Source organism: Pleurodeles waltl, chromosome 10, assembly GCF_031143425.1.
Source record: "Pleurodeles waltl isolate 20211129_DDA chromosome 10, aPleWal1.hap1.20221129, whole genome shotgun sequence".
Lineage (NCBI taxonomy): Eukaryota > Metazoa > Chordata > Amphibia > Caudata > Salamandridae > Pleurodeles > Pleurodeles waltl.
This window is the reverse complement of record NC_090449.1, coordinates 263,413,010-263,433,133: the sequence shown is the minus strand read 5'-3', so window position 1 is coordinate 263,433,133 and position 20,124 is coordinate 263,413,010. Positions and strand designations below refer to the sequence as shown.

General features: G+C 45.1%; 1 protein-coding gene across 1 annotated transcript in view; it reads left to right on the top strand.

Annotated features, from left to right (window-relative positions):
* Nucleotides 1-20,124, top strand: part of LOC138261449 (cytoglobin-1-like) — a 314,212-nt gene that overhangs the window by 284,017 nt on the left and 10,071 nt on the right. The window lies entirely within an intron of this gene.

Genomic DNA, 20,124 nt, shown 5'->3' with positions numbered 1-20,124 from the left:
CGGGTGGAGGAGGGCCTCGAACACGCAAACAGCAGCGTGGTCGGGGGACAGAGGCAGGAGGCAGCAGGTTGGTGCTGCGGTCGTGGGGGGCGAGCTCAGGACCTGAAACAGGTCAGAGGTCGCTCACTCGCGACGCGCAGCGCCAGCCATTAAGAAGGGAGGGGGGAGGGAGGAGCAGCTGGGAGGCGGGAGGCGGGAGGGAGCGGCGAATGGGGGCGCGAGGGGGGCGGGCCGCAGGGAGGCAGCGGCAGGGATCGGAACGCTTGGGGGAGCGCACAAGGGGCAAAAAGCACAAAACAAAACGAGCAAAATTAAAGGCAATCACAATAGAAAAACACACAGTATGAAATACAGTAATGGCACAGTACACGATCGGGGAGACAGCAATCAGGGGGGCACAACAGGGGCAGAAGCGCCGGCGGCGAGGCGCAGAAAAATCGGAAAAACAATCAGAAAAACAACTTACAGGACGGCGGAAGCGGCACACGGGTCAAGTGGAGCTAGGCAGAGCCCACTAGACACCAGGGATGAGGCGCAGGAGGATGCCTACGGGTGGAGGAGGGCCTCGAACACGCAAACAGCAGCGTGGTCGGGGGACAGAGGCAGGAGGCAGCAGGTTGGTGCTGCGGTCGTGGGGGGCGAGCTCAGGACCTGAAACAGGTCAGAGGTCGCTCACTTGCGACGCGCAGCGCCAGCCCTAGTACTGTTCCTGGGAGAAACCATCTCATTCCTCCTGGGTGAACAATTCTAAGAGTTAGGGCCCCTTGTTCTGCTTGCTCTCTCAGAGCATTTCACCTTATTTTTTGCTCACCACCATTTTCATATTTCACCAGCCACCACTGGCCCACTCAACACTTTTTGTATCTTTAGCTCACTCTTGCGGATACCTTCTCATCAATGCTTTCTCCCTCTGTCAAAATATTTCTGTCTTTTCTGCCGTCTTCTTTTTACATTTTCTGTCTTTCTTTTGCTTGCTCTGGATTATGAAAAAAAATCTGAGTCCCCAAAAATGAGTGTCTGTGCCCACCATATGAGGCCAATGATACAAATTAAATATAAAATGAAATTTTGGATGAATATGTTTTAGTTCTTTACATTAAGCTTGATGATACATCCACACAGTGTGATTCATGCCTGTGTTATTGGAGTAGATTGTGGGAGCTTTAGCTCTCACATCTCCATATAGTGTAAAGAACTGAAACATATTAGTACAATGGCAAGAACTGATTTATGATTCTTTTATTCTAGGTGCTTCCTACACAAACATCTCATCCTGATGATGACCCATTTCTAATTAATTTTGTGCTTTGGTTCAAAACATCGACAAATTTGAATATGGACTGATTTTAAAGGGGTTAGTGGATTTCTGACACCCATATCATGGGTGTTGCATAGAAGATCATGTGATCTCTATCAGTAACATATGTATATTGTTATACCTAGCATCCTTGGTGTGGTCTCCCCTGTCTTTTTTGGCCTCTGCTTCCCATGTTTGATTGTATGCTGGACTGTTTTTACTGTTTTTAGGACTCTTGGCACTTTACCACTGCTAACCAATGCTAAAGTGCATATGCCCTCTTTATAAATTGTATTGGTAATTGGCTGTTCCATGATAGGTATATCTGATTTACTAGTAAGTCCCTAGTAATGCGCATCAATGGGAGGTGCTGGGGTTTAGGACCCTAGCGGATTTTTATGTAGCGCATCATATTAACCCCTCCTGTGCCGCGGATGTAATGGTTACGTCCTGCGGCACAGTGCTCATGTGCTGAGGACGTAACCATTACGTCCTGGACACTGAGCTCAGAGGGAGTGCTAGCGCTCCCTCTGTGGGCTTCCCTTCCACCCCCCCAAGGCAGGGATGGAAGGGGAAGCCCTTCCACCCTGAACCCCCTGACCCCCCCCAGTGGCGTCTGATGACATCAGCGCGCAAATGCGCGCTGACCTCATCAGAGGCCACTTCCCCATCGCGCTGGAAGCTCAGCTTCCAGCGTGACCTGAAGAGAAATACAAAGCTTTTGCATTTCTCTTCCGATCATGTGATGGGGCCCTGAGAGGCTTCAAGGGGAAGGAAAGGAATTTCCTTCCCTTTGAAGTCTCTCAGAGCATTTCAAAAGCCAGATTGTAAAGCGATCAGGATTTTGAAATGCCCACTAGACACCAGGGATTTATTTTTTATTTGAAATTGGCATAAGGGGAGCGACCCCTTGGGCAAGGGTTGCTCCACAGGGGGGCAATATTTTTCAAGGCCTTTTCTGGATTGGCCTATTGTTAGGCCGATCTGCCCCCAGGGGGGGCAGAATCCACTAGGCACCAGGGATCATTTTTTTTTGTGTGTTTCTTTATTATTTTTTTTTTTTGAGGGGGCAAGAAACCACTTAGGCACCAGGGATTGGTGTGTGTGTATGCATGTCTTTTCTTTAGGGGGGCAGCCCCTTGGGTAAGGGTCGCTCCCCATGGGGGCACATTACTGTTGGACATATCTGCACCCTTGGGGACCTATTTTTGGAAGGCCCATCTGCCCCCAAGGGGGGGGCAGAAAGCCCACCAGAGGCCAGGGAAGTTTTTTTATTTCAAAAATAAGAGGGTGGGGGTATGGCCATACCCCCAACCCAAATAAATGGGGCCAAAGTTGTCCTGCCCACCAGTGGGCAGATGGGGCAATTACCCCTGATCCACACAGAAAGTCTACTAGATGCCAGGGAATAAAAAAAAAAAATATTGGGGTGGTTGCTACCAACCATTATGGGCCTGGTTACGCCCCACCCCAACTGAAGGGGGTAACAGTCTTTCAGCTCTCCCCCACATTCTAAAGCATCTTATCCCACAGCAAGCAAGAAGACATTTGATTATTTTGGGTTTTAGTTTTACATTTGGGCCATGAGAGCTTGGCTAACTCTCAAAATCGTCCTACTTGGAATGGCGAGGGCTTCACTTTATGGACTTTGGGACGCTGCCATGTAGAAAAATCCCCAAGACCTAGACACATTTGAAAACTAAACATCTGGGTGATTCCAGGGTGGTGTGTTTCACAGGCACCCCGCACCCTTTTTTTACTCACAATCCCCTGCAACCCTCCAACTTTGCTGAAAATCACACATTTTTCCCACGTTTTTGTGATGGAACCTTCCGGAATCTGCAGGAATCCACAAAATTCCTACCACCCGGCTTTGTCTCATCTATACCGATAAAAATTCTGCTGCACTTGTCAGCCTTAAAATGTTTTTTTGCAAACTGCCCTTTTGGACCCCCTTTGGTTCCTCCTCAATATCGACATGTTTTTGGCTCTTCCCTTTCACAAGCACTTGGCCCACCTACACAAATGAGGTATCATTTTTACCGGGAGACTGAGGGGAACATTGGGTGGTATGACATTTGTCCCAGTGTGGTGATCCCACACGGAAATGTAGGAAAAATGTGATTTTGTAGCTAAATTTGAGGTTTGCTGAGGATTCTGGGTAAGAAAACCTTGGGGGATCCATGCAAGTCACACCTCACTGGACTCCCTCGGGTGTCTAGTTTCCAGAAATGTCTGGGTTTGGTAGGTTTCCCTAGAAGGCTGCTGAGCCCAGGATCAAAAACGCAGGTCCTCCGCAAAAACAGGTAGTTTTGTATTTGATAATTTTGATGTGTCCAAAGGATTCTGGGTAAAAGAACCTGGTCAGAGCCCCACAAGTCACCCCATATTGGATTCCCCTAGGTGTCTAGTTTTCAAAACTGCGCAGGTGTACTAGGTTTCCCTAGGTGCCGGCTGAGCTAGAGGCCAAAATCCACAGCTAGGCACTTTGTAAAAAACAGCTCTGTTTTCTTTGTTAAAATGTGATGTGTCTACGTTGTGTTTTGGGGCATTTCCTTTTGTGGACAGTAGGCCCACCCACAAAAGTGAGGGACCATTTTTATCGGGAGACTTGGGGGAACGCTGAGTGGAAGGAAATTTGTGGCTCCTCTCTGATTCTAGAACTTTCTATCACCGAAATGAGAGGAAAAGGTGGTTTTTTGGCAAAGTTTTGAGGTTTGCAAAGGATTCTGGGTAACAGAACCTGGTCAGAGCCCCACAAGTCACCCCATCTTGGATTCCCATAGGTGTCTAGTTTTCAAAACTGTGCAGGTTTGCTAGGTTTCCCTAGGTGCCAGCTGAGCTAGAGGCCAAAATCCACAGCTAGGTGTTTTGCAAAAAACAGCACTGTTTTCTTTGTGAAAATGTGATGTGTCCACGTTGTGTTTTGGGACTTTTCCTGTCGCAGGCGCTAGGCCTACCCCCACAGGTGAGGTACCATTTTTATCAGGAGACATGGGGGAGCGCTGGGTTGAAGTAAATTTGTGGCTCCTCTCTGATTCCAGAACTTTCTGTCACCGAAATGAGGGGAAAAAGTGTTTTTTTGGCCAAATTTTGAGGTTTGCAAAGGATTCTGGGTAACGGAATCTGGTCAGAGCCCCACGAATCACCCCATCTTGGATTCCCCTAGGTGTCTAGTTTTCAAAACTGCGCAGGTTTGCTAGGTTTCCCTAGGTGCCGACTGAGCTAGAGGCCAAAATTCACAGCTAGGCACTTTGTAAAAAACAGCTCTGTTTTCTTTGTGAAAACGTGGTGTCTCCACGTTGTGTTTTGGGGCATTTCCTTTGTGGGCAGTAGGCCCACCCACAAAAGTGAGGTACCATTTTTATCAGGAGACTTGGGGGAACGCTGAGTGGAAGGAAATTTTTGGCTCCTCTCTGATTCCAGAACTTTCTGTCACCAAAATGAGAGGAAAAGGTGTTTTTTTGGCAAAGTTTTGAGGTTTGCAAAGGATTCTGGGTAACAGAACCTGGTCAGAGCCCCACAAGTCACCCCATCTTGGATTCCCATAGGTGTCTAGTTTTCAAAACTGTGCAGGTTTGCTAGGTTTCCCTAGGTGCCAGCTGAGCTAGAGGCCAAAATCCACAGATAGGTGCTTTGCAAAAAACAGCACTGTTTTCTTTGTGAAAATGTGATGTGTCCACGTTGTGTTTTGGGGCTTTTCCTGTCGCAGGCGCTAGGCCTACCCCCACAGGTGAGGTACCATTTTTATAAGGAGACATGGGGGAGCGCTGGGTTGAAGTAAATTTGTGGCTCCTCTCTGATTCCAGAACTTTCTGTCACCGAAATGAGGGGAAAAAGTGTTTTTTTGGCCAGATTTTGAGGTTTGCAAAGGATTCTGGGTAACGGAATCTGGTCAGAGCCCCACAAATCACCCCATCTTGGATTCCCCTAGGTGTCTAGTTTTCAAAACTGCGCAGGTTTGCTAGGTTTCCCTAGGTGCCGACTGAGCTAGAGGCCAAAATCCACAGCTAGGCACTTTGTAAAAAACAGCTCTGTTTTCTTTGTGAAAACGGTGTGTCTCCACGTTGTGTTTTGGGGCATTTCCTTTGTGGGCAGTAGGCCCACCCACAAAAGTGAGGTACCATTTTTATCGGGAGACTTGGGGGAACGCTGAGTGGAAGGAAATTTGTGGCTCCTCTCTGATTCCAGAACTTTCTGTCACCAAAATGAGAGGAAAAGGTGTTTTTGTTGGCAAAGTTTTGAGGTTTGCAAAGGATTCTGGGTAACAGAACCTGGTCAGAGCCCCACAAGTCACCCCATCTTGCATTCCCCTAGGTGTCTAGTTTTCAAAACTGCGCAGGTTTGCTAGGTTTCCCTAGGTGACAGCTGAGCTAGAAGCCAAGCTGGGTGTTTTACATTTTATTACAACACAATCTCTGAAGGTTTTTAGAACCAGGGCCAACCCACCAACCCTTCTCACAAAAAGCTTGTGAGTTACAGTTGTTGAACAACCATTGGCAAACTTTGTGTTTCAGAATTGCAGTGGACTCCTCTGGAGGGAAGTATGGTGTGGGACCCCTGCCATGACTGCAACGTAAGGGCAGTATTCCGGTGGGAGGTTTAGACGGGGTAGCCCATTATCATGTAGAGGGGGCTCCCCTCGCCACCCCACAACCCTTACTTGCTCCCTTCCCTCTGGTTAACTGGCTGAGGCCCCAGAGTCAGAGCTCCATTAAAGAAGTGGGCCTCGGTATTGCCTGCAGCAAGAGATAGCTAGGGGATGTGTAGGACAGTTGGAGTGGAAAAGGTAATGCTGGTATGAAAGGCCCTGACAGTAAACCCAGGTGTTGCCAGGGGCCCTGGTTGACCTGTTCTAGCAGAAGAAGTTGCGATGGTACTGGGGGCATTTTGGACAAGGACAAAATAGTGGCTTCTAGGTTATACAACCTCTCCACCAAGGGTGCAACACTCTGAGCAAACACAGCTCTAAATTTGTCCACAATATTTTCCCAGTTTAAGATTGGGGCTTCCTGTCCAGTCAAGGGGTCTTGATAGACAGCAGGCGGCGCTTGTTCATTACAGATACAGACTGCAGGCCTTGCACTGTAGACATGCTTAGGTTGGTGTTTTCTTTTAGCTGAAGTTGCAAAGACAGTGCTGTTTAAATGTTTCATGCACTTTATTCCCTATCCACCCCGGGGACTCCTGTTGAACAGACACCGGAGCCAGGAGGATGTGCTCTTCCGCCAGCACAGAGTGGGGACATACATTCTGCCTAGAAGAAGGAAGATAAAGTCCCTCTCAGGTGTCTCCGGTGTCCAAAGACAGTTGCCGCTCAGCTAAGTTGATTTCTTTTGTAATATCCTATACCACGCTGGCCAAAAAAGAGTCTAGGCTAGTTTCCTGATGGCTTGTCGGCAGTGTCCTTATCCCCGTGCAGTTTACGCTTGCCCATGTTTTGAGTCGTGTGTGCCTCTGGCCACTTTAAAAAAACAGATTACATGTTAAAAACCAGCCCCACCCATGGAGGAAGTGGATACACTAAGCCGAAGTCAAGTTGAAAACCAAAGAGGGGGGGCAAGTTCAGTCTCCTATAGTCAATGACTGGCAAAAATGGGCCCATTCTTGGCCTGGGCATGTGCCCAGATGCATCTGCCTCACGTCCTGTGGTTCTGACAAAGCACTTTATAGTGTGTAGTGTCTCCTCCTTCCTGGGCAAAGCCTGCTGGGGAATGCAGTCCCACCCCAGCAGGAAGCAGCAAACAGTAGCGGTTAGGGAGAGGAAGGGCAGAGTCCCACAGTTCAAGCATGCCCCGCGCAGCAGTCCTGACAGCTTTATAGCGCGTGGTGCTTCCTCCATCCTCCTTCATGGGCAAAGCCTTCTGGGGAATGCAGTCCCACCCCAGCAGGAGCAGCAAACAATAGCGGTTAGGGAGAGGCAGGGCAGAGTCGCAGAGTTCAAGCGCATCCCGCACTGCATTCCTGACAAAGTGCCTTATAGCGAGTAGTGCCTCCTCCTTCCTCCTTCCTGGGCAAAGCCTGCTGGGGGACGTAGTCCCACCCCAGCATAGCAGCAAACAGTAGTGATTAGTGAGAGGCATGGCAGAGTCCCAGAGTTAAAGCGTACCCGAAAATTCATGTGAGATTTGGGTCAAGGCGCAGACATGACCTCTTGGACCCAGAAAGTGGCAGCAACTGGCAAGAAGAGTTGCAAGTGTAGCAAGCTTAGTCCTAAAGTGCTACAAATTGTCCTCGCCCACAAAAAGAAATCAAAGTCAACATCCACAGTTGTTCCAGTTTTTTTTATTTGCGGTTTTATATAGCGTGAACTCGAAGGTTTTGGAGCGCTTTACATGAGCACCAGTTACATTACACAAGGACACTTTCATTGTTGGTAGGCATGTGGAGATTAGGTGGGTTGCCCAGAATCACAGGATGTTGTGCCAGTTCAGAGACTCAAGCCTGGTTCCGCAGCTCCAAAATTGGCAGCTCTGGCCATTACGCCACATCCTCTGCCTTTATGAAGATCTTTATGAAGATCATGTAAACACATTGGGCCCGATTCACAGAGGTAAACTTAGACCAAAAGTCTAAGTTTAGACCAAATGTCTAAACTTAGACCAAATGTCTAACTTTACTACGAGAAAAGTTTGACTTTAGACCTAAACTTAGACTTTTGGTCAAAACTTAGACTTTTGGTCTAAGTTTACCTTTGTGAATCGGGCCCATTGATTTTATTTAAGAATATGTCTTTATTAAGATTATGTAAACTGTAGGAAAGTGCCCTCTTTGTTGGCATGGTTACCCCCATTTTCTGCCTGTTGTCAGTGTGTTTGACTGTGTTCACTGGGATCCTGCTAACCAAGACCCCAGTGATTATGCTCTCTCCCTTCTAACTTGGTAACTTGGGAGCCCCATGGGCAGCAGCATGTATTATGCCACCCATTGGGAGCCAGTGCAAAGTGTTCTCCTGGCTGTTGCAGCCTGCTTGAAAGGGTGGATGCACCCTTTTTCACCATAGGTCACTGCACCAGGTCACTGTAAGTCACCCCTATAGCAGGCGCACCAGAGGGCTGGGTGCAAAAACCTGCATGTAAAGGCACCCCTGCACTAGCAGAGGTGCCCCAACGAACTCAAGTGTCATTTTCATGAACTTCATGAGTGCGGGGACAACATTTTATACCTGTACTGGACATAGGTTACTACCTATGTCCAGCTTCATAAGGGTAACAACGAACCTAGGCATGTTTGGTATCAAACATGTATAAATCATACCCCAATAGTGTCAATATTGGAAGTATGATTCCATGCACTCTAGGGGCTCCTTAGAGGACCCCCAGCACTGCCCCTACCAGCCTTCTAGGGTTTTCCAGGCAGCCCAAGCAGCTCCCACCCCTCAGACAGGTTTCTGCCCTCCTGCTGACTGAACAGCTCAAGCCCAGGAAGGCAGAACAAAGGATTTCCTTTTAGAAATAGATGTTACATGGCTTGGGAGGGGTAGCCTCCCCAAGCCACTGGTATGCTTTGAAGGGCACATTTGGTGCCCGCCGTGCATAAACCAGTCTACACTGGTTCAGGGACCTCCAGTCCCTGCTCTGGCCAAAACTAGACAATGAAAAGGGGAGTGACCACTCCCCTGTTCATCACCACCACAGAGCTCCTCCAGAGGGTCCTTGGGTTCTGCCATCTTGAATCCAAGGTTGGCAGGGACCTCTGGGAGCATCTGAGTGGCCAGACAGGTGATGTCAGAGCCACCTCCTGATAAGTGGTCACCTGGCTAGGTGACCAATCCCCCTTTCAGGGCTATTTAGGGTCTCTCTCTTGGGTGGGTCCTCAGATTCATCATGCAAGATTCCAGCAGGACTCCTCTGCAACCTCTACTTTGACTTCTAGCCACTGGAACAGCGACTGGACCCTCCAGGAATTGACAATCTGCATCCACAAAGAAGACTTTTCTTGCAACTTTGTTTCCACGGCTCCTTCCAGCATCTGCAACATTTTCCTGGCTGTGCATCCTCTGAGGGGGGAGAGTCTGCAGTCTGCACAAGAAGGAAGAAGGAATCTCCCTTGGAATGAAGGAGTCATTCCTCTGCATCCGCAGGCACCTGCTGCAACGATGACCGGCTGCATGGATGTCCTCTCATCTTGAGCTGCGTGGATCCTGCATCACAGGTGGTGGGCCAGAGCAGTCCTCTTGGTCCTCTTTGCCAGCTATCCAACTTTGGTGGAGGTAAGCCCTTGCCTTTCCACGCAAGACAGTACCCCATGCACCATGTCTCTTGCAGCTATCAAGGCTTGTTTGCATCTCCTCCAAGGGATCTTCAGGCTGCTTGTAGCCAAAGGATCCAGCACTCTTTCCTGCAATGCACAGCCCTCTGCGTGGTTCTCCTGTGGCGTGGGACCATTCTTCAGTTGTGCTGCATGGGCTCTTCTGCGACTCCTGTATCCCCCTCCTGTGGGTGCTGCCTCTGCTCCTGCTGACTCTGTGTTGCTGAGGTTCCCATCTGACTTCCCCTCCTGGGTTGAGTCCTCCTGTGCCTTGCTGGTTCTGGGCAGCTCCACTTTCTGCTAACCGTGACTTTGCCAAGGCTTGTTGGTGGAATTCTTGCACCGACACCTAACTGTAATTCTTCTTCCAGCGTGGGATGTCACCTGCATGCCTTAGGAACTCTTCACCGACTCCAGGGCTACAGTGCTGACCTTCTTCACATCACTGTCTACCAACTCCTGCATTCACAAGCTGGGTGGGTAGTAGCTCCTACTCCTCCTGGGCTCTCCTGTGACTTCGTCCCATTCTGCCACAGGTTGTCCCCTTCAGGAATCCACTGCTGGTTTCTTGTGGTCTTGTCTGTGTGTTGCATTTTCTTCCTTCTGGGTGGTTTGGGGAAAATCTAGTAACTAAGGGTCAGACGTAGCAAAATTTTGCGAGTCGCAAATAGCCGGAATCGCAATTTGCGACCCCGTAAAATCGGAAATGGGATGCAAATACCCCATTTCCGAATCGCAAATTGCGCCGCGAGCCATTACCGACTCGCAAAAATTGCGACCTGATTTTGCGACCCGCAAATAGGAAGTCGCAATTTGTGAGTCGCAAACCATATGAAAAAGCCACTTGCAAATTGTGACTAGTCGCAAAAAGCCCATTTTGCACACCCAATTTACCACTAAGTCAGAGCAGGTGGTAACCAGAACCAAAGTATAAAAGGAGACCCAGAAGGCACCTGGGTTACTCAAGATGGCGTAGATATATGTGATAGCAAGGAGGACGAGAGCCCACGCCGCACAGCAGATGAGGAGGAGGAGCCAGAGACAGGAGAAGATATACAGAACCAGACAGACACTTTTCCAACAAACTGAGGAGGAGATATATGATAAATACAGACTCAGCAGTGCAGCAACATTAGAATTAATAGATCTACTCAATCCGCAGCTTCAACGCCAGACTGTGCGCGGCATCGCCATCCCCACACATGTGCAAGTGCTATGCTCACTGCACCTCTTGTCCTCGGGTAGCTATCAGGGGTCATTGCTGTGGCAGGTGGGGTGTCTCAAAGTGCACTCTCACGGTTCTTCAGATCATTCCTCGATGCCATACTCACACACATGTCCAGTTACATATACCTACCCAGGAATGAGGCAGAAATCAACAGCACTAAGTTGGAATTCTACAGGATTGCCAACTTCCCGCATGTAATAGGGTGTGTAGACAGGACACATATACAAATCTGCCCACCTTCAAATCTGGAATATCTGTTCCGCAACCGGAAGTGTACCCACTCACTGAACATCCAGGTGGTATGTGATGCCCATTATGTTATCACTGACATGGTAGCCAAATTTCCAGGGTGTACACATGACTCTTACATTTTCAGGCACAGTGGGATACACCAACACCTAGAACGTGGGGAGTTTGGAGACGGATATCTCCTAGGTACAGCTGAATACACCTTGCAGACATACACACAGGTCAATGTGGAACCCATCCATGCCCTGCTAACATTGTTCATTTTTGCCAAACAGGTGACAGTGCATATGCACTACGACCATGGATACTTACCCCGTACGTAACACCCAGCAATGAGACAGAGAGGCGATACAACAGTGCACATAGGAGGACCCGAAATGTTATACAGAGGACCTTTGGACTGTTGAAGGAAAGATTCAGATGCCTCCACAGAAGTGGAGGTGCACTCCAGTATGCCCCAATAACAGCATTCAAGATCGTTGGCACATGCGCTATACTGCACAACAATGCCACCAGACGTGGGCTACATCTCACCCCTGAAGACCCAGATTCGGAGGATGACGAGCAAGAGCTACCACATCGCCATCATGGGGATAGAAGCATTGCAAATCAAGGCAGACAGAGACGGGACCACATTGCAAACCAATACTTTGGAAGGTATATGCTGCCTGTCACCACACACACGAATGTCACACACAAAGAGCCCAGGTGTGAAGTGGAACAAACAAGAACTTTAATGAAGTGAACCAAAAAACTATAGAACTGAACTATTGGTCAGGGGCTGTAAATGTCCACCTGCTATGAGGACACATTAACCTTATGAGCCTCAATTGTTCGTAAGTGCGTAGCTCAAATCCTACGCCTGGGACGCCCAGCATGGCTCGTGCCTGGAGCGTCTGCAGATCCCTGCCGTGCACTGCCACTCCGCAAGACCCTGGTGTCTGTGGCAGATGCACTACTGATAGTAGAGCCCCCCTCACTATCTTGCGGCGTGTCTGCCGCGCCCCTAGCCACCTGTCTTGCCTCCATCATGTCCACAGCGTGGCTTTTCCGTCCCAGGCCGCGAGCCACATCACTGGCAAAGTGGCCCATGTCGACTTGTAAACTGACTGTGCGGCATGACAGCCCTGTAGTATTCACAGCCAGGCGGATGATGGAGGCAGCCATGCGGTCTAAACGGTGGATTAGTTGGCGTTCACGGCGCCTTGCACTCTCTCTCTGTAACAAGTTCAGTCACTAGTTGCCTGATGGAGAGTACAAGGTCACCTACATGGCTCTTGAGGTTTTGAAGGTCTGTGTGGACCTGTGCCAGCCCTGTTGTGTGATTCCTCTCCATTCGCGGCATGGCCCCTGATATGAGTCTCATTTGCCTTGTCTGCAGGCGCTGACCTTCGATGAGTGCTGCCTCGGCAGCGGACATGGAGGAGTCCCCTACATCTCCCTGGGACACTGCAGGGACATGGACACGTCGTCTGCGATGTGGTGGAGCATCAGTGTCCTGTTGGCTGGCACTGTGGCTGGGACCGGGTGCTGGGTCAATCTCCACTATGGCCACTGGTGTATCTGGAGGGGACTGTGGTCGGGTGGTGCAGGGCCCTGTGGTGGCTGCTCCTGGGTCCTGTGCTGCATGTTGGCTGACCTTTGCACCCTGGACGGTGTGGCTGGTGGTGGTGTCTTGTGGGAGACCAGTGGGACATAGGGAACACACTGTCAGTATCTACCATCTGTTGTAAGCTTCCTAATAAACTGTTGCCTATCAGCTGCCTACTAGACTACATTGCCCATAATGGCCCATTCTGGTGGTTGCTACTCTGAAATGGAGCTAATTTGGTTGTGCATGCTGCTGTGTACTGGGTGGGTGGGGGTATGGCAGATATGGGTGTACATGCATGTATCATGGTACTCACTGGTTGATGGTCCTGGCGCTGACGTGTCCAGATCTCCTATTCCAGCCACTGCCTCTGGCTCCAGGGTCTCTTGCACTCGTTTCTCCATGGGTGTGGGTGGTGGGATGGTAGATGGGCCTCCTCCTGTGCCCCTCATCTCCCGGAGGCGCTCTGCCACCCTCTCCTTGGTTCTGGAGGGCAGGTCGTACCATCTTTTTTTCAGTTCGTCTATGCTCCTGTGGCTCACCCCAATTGCATTCACCTTCTCCTGGATGTCTGTCCAAATCCTCCTTTTGTCCGACTCAGGCACACTGAGGGCTGCTCTTCCAAAAAGTTGATCATGGTGCTGGCAGCATTCATCTGTCAGCACCTCCAGTTCCTTTTCAGAAAATTAGATTTTCCTCTTCCTGCCTGATTCCTCCATTGTTGCTGCTGTTCCTCCTGGTAGTTGTTCAGCAGTTGGAAATGGGTGTGGTCCTCCCTCCTCCCAGGTGTATTTGTAAACTTCCTGGCTGTGATGTCATCATCAAGAGCCAGGAAGTGTTTTCCAGAGTGTTCTGCTGCACCTGCATGCAATTTGCGGCACAGTCGCAATTTGTGACACCCACTCGCAATTTGCGTGTTTGTTTTTAGCGATGTCGCAAAAAGCGACCTCGCAAACAGCGGACTCGCAATCTGCGGTGCGACTTCATTTGCGAGTCGCAAAATGAAGTCGCTTGTACTTGTTGGATACCTGTTTGCGAGTCGTAAATTGCGAGTCGCAAAGACTCGCAATTTCCGACTCGCAGTTTTTTTTGCTACCTACATCTGGCCCTTACTCCTTTCTCCCTGGTAGCTAGGAGGCACTGTGGTAATTATGTTTGGGGTTTCCTAGTACCCCCCAGCTCCCCTCTACACATTCCCCTTTCCTAGGTGGGGGTCCTGTGTTCGCCTTCCAATTTTTCAGTATATGGTTTGGGCTCCCCCTAGGGTCACTGTTGTTTTACTGCATTTGCACTGTTTTCTATCACTTTGTATGCCTATTGCTGATAACTAGTGTATATATTTGGTGTGTTACTTACCTCGTATTGGAGGGTTGCCTCTCTAGTGCTTTTTGGTATTGTGTCACTAAAATAAAGTACCTTTATTTTTGTAATACTGAGTGTTTTCTTTCATGTGTGTGAGTGCTGTGGGACTACAGTGGTATTGCATGGGCTTTGCCTGTCTCCTAGATAGGCCTTGGTTGCTCATCCACAACTACTTCTAGAGAGCTTGGCTTCTAGACATGGCCTACACTATACTAATAGGGGATACCAGGAATTGGTATAAGGTGTAAGTACCTTGGGTACCCACCACACACCAGGCTAGCTTCCTACATAAACACATAGATTAAAATGAATATTTTGCATGATAATAACCCACCTACTGGTGCAAAAATGCTAATATGCTTTAGCCTTCCCTTCTAACTGGTAGAGCATCTAAACAGTGGCGTAATGAAACTGGAGGTGACCCCTCTGCAAAAGACATGGAGGGGACCCCTCTCCGGACTCACTCAGGCCAGGAGCTGTGCTGAGGTAGCCCCTCTGGAGCTCTGCCCCTGCACTGTATGGGCTGTGGGGGCTTTTGTTACAAGCGGTAGACAGCATATTGACATGCCCAAGCTGCCACCTAGGGGCCAAGTATCAATACTGCCATTTAACAGGAAATCAATCTTGTTTCAACGTTATTAATTAGTAACCCTGGTTCGAGATGAGGGGGCGCCCCTTTATTCAATGTGTTACATATTTATTTCTTCATTTTATTAATTTACTGCATTTTTTGGAACATAAGTACCTTCTCTTATCAATTACCCAAAAGCAAGAGATGAACAGTATTCAGGTCCTCGAGGACTTTCCAGCTTCATACAAAACAAACAAAAGGCAATATTTTTTAAACTAAAAACACCAGTTTTCATTACTAACTGTGGTGACTTTATTAGTGTACCACCCATTCAAATTTGAACTTCAGTACAAAGTGATGACTAATACACCGTGTCTTCTCAGGCTGAGAGTTTACCACAGTTAGTAACTTAAATTCCTCTCTCACCGTCAAAGATTGCCTGCCTCTACCTGCGCACTTTTTCAAGGTTGTAAAGCATAAAAAGTGATCCATGTATAGTCTTGCAATTTTAACATAATCTAATTGGCGAATCCAGCCCATGCTCTAGAACTGTCATCAACCATCATTCCAAGTGCACCATATTAAATTAAACACATCTTAAATAACACTACTACATCAAAAGTTAATAAAAAGCATCAAAATACATTGTGTATGAGGATAAAGCACCAGTGGTTGTAGCAGAAGGCTAAATCAAAATTAGTAAGACAAACCTTATAACCATAAGAGAGCAAATAAAGAGGCCCTGTCATGCAGCAGGCCATGTGTTTTATCTATTTGTAAGTGCAACGCAAATGTTGTGCTGTAGTGAGCAGGCAAAAGGGAGTTCAAAGGAAACATACCATTGGATTTATGGCAAGATCCGTCTGGGTTTATTTTCATAAAGGAGTCATATGCCAATCACTGTCAGTCTGTCAGAATATCAGCATCTAATGCGTCATGTGCATGGAACGGGGGCTGAGATATGAGGTAATTAAACATGATAGTTACTTACTATGTAGTCACTTAAAAGCGTAAGTAGTACAATAATTAGTTGGAGCTACTCCACTAGCACTAATGTGTTTTTTTTAAAACAAAGAAGAAAACATTCATTTTATACAGTGCTACTGGAATTATGGGCCTCGGGCGCAGGAGTGGGGTCTGAAAGGGCCTTGACTGTTCGGAGGACCAGTCCAGGTGTGTGCAGGGCTGGGCCCTGGCACCTGCGTTAGAAAGTGCTACTCTCTAAAATATAAGAAGGCTGTGAATGCATTTCAGTTGTTGTGGCCAGTTGAGATGGAGGTGGTGTCTGAAATGTATTAGACAAAGTCATCTACTTAAAACATAAGCATATTGCATAAATGAAATGTGAAACATGTTGGAAGTTGCTTGTATTGTGATGCATGAAAACTTTAATAAAATGTTTATAAAAGAAAAAGACCTCGAAACGGCAAAAGAGGAAAATTGTGCATTGCTGCTGTTTACAAAACAGAAAAAATGAAGAATAATCTAAAACACTGAAGCCAAGAAAAAAAATGCACGAGTACCATGCTCCACAAAATCAAAACGTATGAGAAGAATTATACAAAAACATTGGAAAGTAATAAGAAGTGATCAAGTTCTGAATAATCTCATAGAGAATAATATTGTCATCACATTTTACTGATCATCAATAAATAATGTGGTAGTCAGAAGCCATTACATAGTGAAATTTCATAAAGAGCCATGGATACTAAAAAAAAGACTTGCTGCAGTAAATGTGACCATTGTAAAGAATGAGAAATTGCAATTGATGTAAATCTATAAACAACACAAGAATGAGAGTAAATAACATTAAAAAGAGAATTATTTGTAACAAAAAATTACAGTTGACATAATTGACTGCACATGTGAATTGAGCTGTACTGGGAACACAGTATGTATGCTGTTAGAAGGAATATCGAAGCCCATAAGAGCAGTGATCAATAAAGGCATTACAAATAACATCATGATAGTAATTGGAAAATTGTTTAGTGATTTACAGAGTATAAAAATCAGAGAGTGGTGTGGACAGAGAATGAATACTAAAGTAATGAAATCAAAATATATAATTTGATTGATAAACCTTCACTGCAAAGGCCTGAATCAAGATGAGGTGCTACATGTACATAAACAATGGTTGCAAGTAGGATAACTATTTCATCCTAAAGTCAACCGGAAAATTCAATATTACTAAGAGGAAACAATATCTAAGTATCAATACATATATTAATGATAAACAATATGAATGCAAGACCCACTAGAGGGTGGTTTTAAAATTACGTTTGGGAGAGAACTAATAACAATGAATAAGTATGACCTACGAGAGGGTTGAAAAGGATAAAGAAAGAGGTAAAGAAGAAATATTGACAACCAAACAAAAGCAACAAATATTGCTTTTATTTAGAAAAGATAACAATCTGCTGTATTAACTGATGCAACCATGAAACCTAAGAAAAACAGACGAGAAAGAGCACTGAAGAGATTAGTCAGGAAACAGAGTAAAAACCTTTTGTCAAAGAATTGTTGTTGGTAGGGACCTTCATAGTGGTGAGTATCACTGAATGGCAGTTAGAAAGAAATGGCAATGAATGTGATTAAATGCTGCAATCCATGTAACACCAAGCATTGCTTATCAAAGTGCTCATAAATCAGCTATGAAGTGCCTCTATACATTTTCCATTGGGAGAGAAAACTGTAACAAATACACACATACACACACACCAAAAAAAAAGTTTAAAGTAACGTTCTAGTTAGTTGTCGCAATGGGTCAAAAACAGATTAAAAATATACTGAAATTCACCAGTTATAGTCCAGTGAGATAACCGTGATGTACGCCCCCTTTCATGCACTGCTAATGACCTTATATATTATGTCACTCATAGTTTATTAAATTACATTATTGAAGACATCACAAACAACATAGCTGATGACATAACTGATTACGTTATCCAATTAATGTAACAATTTACTGTACTCTTTTCTTACTGGAAAGTTTCAGCGAGCTACACCTAGATCCACATTTCTATCACCTCTGTAGTGCTAATGGTTATGACATTCTGCAACATGCAAGGCATAAAGAATATATGGTAAGCTACCCACAGTTGGTAGAGATGATGCTCTTTAGTTTTTTTACTGGTATTCGGGTTTTTAAGGAACATGGGCCCTGATTGTGAGGGAAATCCTGTCCGCTGTTTTACAAATTCCATAGAATATAATGGAACTTGTAATACGGCGGGTAGGATCTCTATCACATTTGTGACGGAGTAACTCATCCGTCAAGGTGGTAATCAGTCCCATAATGTCTCTGCAGACAAAACTGAATCCGCAATTTAATAAACAGTAAATTACAGTTCAAAAGAGTGTTTGGTCCTTATTTACATAAATGAAATGTACCTGTTAAATGCATAATCTGAGATCAAATGTAAAGTCCACAGCTCCACATCTATGCTTTAGGACTGATAAGGCATGTTTGTAAGAATACATTGCACATAATCTTGAAATGGGTAGAATAGAATATGCCATCACCATAAAGATTACAATCATTCTGCGATTTGAACCATTTGTGAGTCACCCATAGATTATAGATTCTTCAATTATGCATAATGTCTGATCAGAATTTTCATTTAACTTCTGGAAATATATATATATCTCTTTTACACAAAAATTGTTACTAGCACTACATGACAGCTCTTAGCCAGCATGTGCACAGAAATCCACAGGTGAATAATGTATTGTAAAAAGATGTTTAAGATTTTCTAACATAATTTGGCAACATGACTTTGATTTAAGCCACAACCTATTTGTGAGGTACCTCTACAGCTCACACTAGTTGTGCTGAGTCTCTACCCAGTTTAAGTGAAGTACTATTCACACTAATTTTCCTAGTAGTTCAAATGTGTACAATATAAATGTTACCATACTAAATCAGACTTGTGTTCAGGACTACGCCATTCATATTTCATAGATGCAGACATGTACATACAGTCAAAGTATACTGTATATGTTTCCAGGCCCTTTACTACTTATGCTCTTTTCTAAAATGATCAAGTGGTTTATAGAGTAATTGGAGGAACAGTAACTTGGATGATGTCATCAATGTAATTTGAGTTGTCATCAGCGACATCATCAATAATGTCATATAACATGTCATGGGTGATGTAATACGTGAGGTCATAAGCAGTGCATGGTGGGGCGAAAGTTTTAGTTAGCTCACAACTATAACTGGCAAATTGGAGTGTTTTTAGGCTTTCAGTTTTCAAATTTAAATACCTAACTATAATGCTACTTTGTTTTGTTCAGTGTATTTCTAAGTTAAAAAAAACAAACATATTCAGCCAACACCTCCACTGCGCACAGCTATTCGCCATTCGCTGCAGGCGGTTGACACAGGCCGAAGCTATAGTTACTACTGTAGCTTTATGTGATTCTGTAGTGGCAGAATTCATTGCATAGGTTTACAGCTTTTGCAACAAGAGTAAATCAATCAAGTAGTTGTATTTGACAAGAAGCCATTAGAGCACAGAATAAATATAGATAAGACATCAATCATCTGAATACATTGGTATTAAACACATAAGTGGAAATAATCCATATAATAAAATCATTGTTAAATTGCCATCCGTGTTAAAATGTAAAAACTATGTAATGGTTACCAACTAGATCATAGAAACAAATGTAAAAATGTTCTCACAGAATACATAATTATAACGTCAGGTAGCATTTGCAAATTGAAAACTGTAATTTGAATATGTGTAAAATGTTATTCTTATGGTAATGGTTTGAGATATTTACCTCTTGTAAATTAGGATTTCCAAAAATATGAAATGTAACATAGTTTGTAAAGAATGATTATCACAATGACAATAATAAACAGTGTTGGAAGTCTGCCGTCCTTTAGGAGTTGGTGAAAAATGATACATAATTCCTACTCTAAATAAGCCAAAGAAGATTATGCTTATGTAAATTCAGAGTATATTGTTAACACACAAAATGTGAAATTGGTTTAGCTAATTCACATTCTTCTCTTTCCTTTATTTGTTATATAATTACCTGCATAATTTGCAAATTAAAAAAAATGTAATTTCTAGGTCAAATAGATGGAAATAATACTGTTTGAATTTTTGATGCATTGGGTAGATAAACTTTACATTTAATTTAGGTAAACTTGCTGCATAATCCTAATAGCCATGACAATGGCAAAGCTATATTTTGGGTTGGGGACTACCATTATTGTGATACTTAAAACAGTGAAATATTTCCCATAATTTAATTATCTTTGGAATTTGGGGTTTTAGGCCACAGCATTTTGTGCAATAAAATCAACCAGATGTAATATCTGTTATTCTGCATTTTTGCACAACCAGCAAATACTCAGCAAACACTATTTTTACTGTTAACGTTTTTTGTATTTTTTTTGTAATGGTTTTAAATAACTGAACTAATAAATTATTATTTAAATGTTAGCTATCTATCTGTCTATCTAGGTTTTTATTATGATTGATGTATATCTTATTGATTGATGTAAGAACACTTCCTACTCAAAAGTTATGTCCGCTTCGTGTAATTCAAAAATGACAATT